This window comes from Pocillopora verrucosa, unplaced genomic scaffold (assembly GCF_036669915.1).
Source record: "Pocillopora verrucosa isolate sample1 unplaced genomic scaffold, ASM3666991v2 scaffold_14, whole genome shotgun sequence".
Taxonomy (NCBI): Eukaryota; Metazoa; Cnidaria; class Anthozoa; order Scleractinia; family Pocilloporidae; genus Pocillopora; species Pocillopora verrucosa.
This window is the reverse complement of record NW_027078175.1, coordinates 45,446-47,965: the sequence shown is the minus strand read 5'-3', so window position 1 is coordinate 47,965 and position 2,520 is coordinate 45,446. Positions and strand designations below refer to the sequence as shown.

Sequence of the window (2,520 nt, the reverse complement as noted above, 5' to 3'; positions counted from 1 at the left end):
TAACTCGGCCTGAATGCTTTTTAAAATGAAAATGTTGATCCACCACGTTTTCATTCAGTCATCAATTTTTTTAAATTGAAGTTTGCCATCCTTGTTAAATAGGACCAAGGGTCAGTAAAAGTTTCCTGCCCGTGGAGAGGAACTTGCGCTCGAAAGAGTGGTCGTGGTTGTTGCCCATGCAAAGCAGCAAATAAGAATTGTAACGCAAACTGTCAGTGTCGCTGACGTTCCTGAAATGGAGTGACTAAACTTAAAATAATTAATCGTCCGGAAGTCCAATATTTTTCCATATTTCTCTTCGAAATCCAAAATTATTCATACGAAAATGTTCCACCTCTACCTACAATCCTCAAGCGCTTCCAGGCAGCCTAAAATTTCGAACTTGATGTTTCTCGCTAACCCTGTATACAGAGTACGAAGCCATCCAAGCGCTTGACACTTCTTTCAATGACACGGCTGGCTCGGTCCTCAAATAACTCCACATTTCTCTACGAAATATACCAATTTTTCGTTGGAAAATGTTCTATCTTCATTTACAATCCTCAAGCGCTTCTAGAAAGTGAAAAAATGCCAACGTTATCCGTTTCGCTGACCTTGTACACAAAGTGCGAAGAGATTAGAGATTAGAGTGACACTAAGAAAATTTATACCGGACACTACCGGACACGGTCTTCGAATAACTAAAAGTCCGGCAGTCTGATATTTTTCCATATTTCTCTTTAAAAAATACCAATTTCTATTGGAAATATTTTATCCTCATTTAGAATCCTCTAGCACCTCTAGAAAGTGAAAAAATTTAAACGTTATCCTTTTCGCCGACTCTGTTCACAGAGTACGAAGAGATCCAAGCGTGACACTTAAAAAAGATTTTCTTCGGATTCTTCCAGAAAAAATTCAAAATACTGTAAGGAAACTGTAAAATAACGAACGGCGAATGTATTTACCGTAAAATAGTTGACTACATCTCCAGGATGGCTCTTGAGAAAGACGATTTTAGAAGGTTTTCAGTGATGTAGGAGTTTCGTGTTACAGGAAATTAGGTCGCGGCGCGCGTTGCATCAAGGTTGGAAATGGGCCTTTAACTGCTAACTAGACCCTGTGAGCAGGGTAACTGGGATACCTGGATGGTACTGGATCCGTGGAATCAAGTGTAGTGATACTACGCGTGTCGGACTAGTATACTGAAATAGTGAGCTCAAGTCTGGCCAAGGGCATACACCTGTCTCAAAACATAGGCATGCTATGCATGCAAAAGTTATTTTTTCTAGGGTGGGTGGATTACTTGAAACATTGTAAGTGGTCTACATTCTTACAAAAGGAAAGAAGATTATTAACGCGGGAAAGAATGAAAATGTCGAATTACCTCACACACAGGTATTTTGTGGTAGATTATGTGTGTTGTGCGAATAAATGTAACCAAAAATAAACTGTATTTGTGCCACGGATACCTGTTAGTACAAAATGTAACAGCAGACTGCAGACCGGATACAAAATATAGACTGCAGAGTGGGTAAAAAATGCAGACTGAGAATCTGAAGAGTTTTTACGTCTGGTACATAATAACATGTCATCTTACAGCTTACCGAGCGTCACGCAATCGCTTTTCCTCGATCAGCCTTCACGATTATTTGCACTATTGTGGAAAATTCCTGGCCCATTTCTTGATGAAAATCGATCGTAATATAATTTCAAGCCTTCAACATAGTCTTCTTACTTTGCGCGCGAGTTGGTTGGTGTGATGTCTGTACAGATTTTACCAATGTAATAAAAGTAGATGACGTGAATAATAGTGATGGTAAAGCAAGCTTAAAACGGCAACAATCGCCAGAAACTACAACGGATACACAGGGTATGAGTAAGTTTTATTGATTTTCGAGCAAAATCTTCATATTTCGAAATATTTATCGTTGTAAATCGACCATATTTCGTTCCCTATACTATTCCTTATAACGTGTTCAAATTTTCAACGGTTCCTAGAGTAACTTACTCTGAGTCACACAACGCGTGACGCGTTCGTGAATTAATCGTTGGCTCCGGCTTTCTCGAAACGTGACCTTGGGTCGCCTGTGACAAGACAATTGAGTAAACAGTACTTAACATAATAACATTATACACAAAAAACACGGGATTTTTGATCATGTATTTATTAAAAAAGAATATCCATACAACTACAATGAAAACAAACATAAGATTCACCTTTATGATTGTGAAATTAATACCATTCGCACTGTTATCGTAGCTACGTTCCCTGGCATCAAGTGAATCCAACATGGCGTCTTTCTTCACTAGCAGTTTGCATCCATTTGAATTTTGTTCTTCAGTCTCACGGTAGTAGTGTTGTTCAATAGATTGCATAGAGTATATGCAGTTTGGTTTCAAATTTCAGATTTTGCTTTTTACAACGAGTTTACGTTTTCAACTAAGACATTGGCATACTTGGCATACAAGACATACAAGGCATTCAATGCTTTCAAGCGTTCGCGATTCTGTCCGATCCAAAATTACCGCTTAAAAACATCT

General features: G+C 38.5%; 1 long non-coding RNA gene across 1 annotated transcript; it reads right to left on the bottom strand.

The window, feature by feature from the left end:
* Positions 1-1,046, bottom strand: LOC136278524 (uncharacterized). Its single transcript, XR_010716377.1, has 2 exons — positions 945-1,046; positions 1-552 (listed from the first exon to the last, which is right to left on the bottom strand). It is a non-coding gene; the product is annotated as an uncharacterized lncRNA (long non-coding RNA).
* Positions 1,047-2,520: the final 1,474 nt, after the last annotated feature.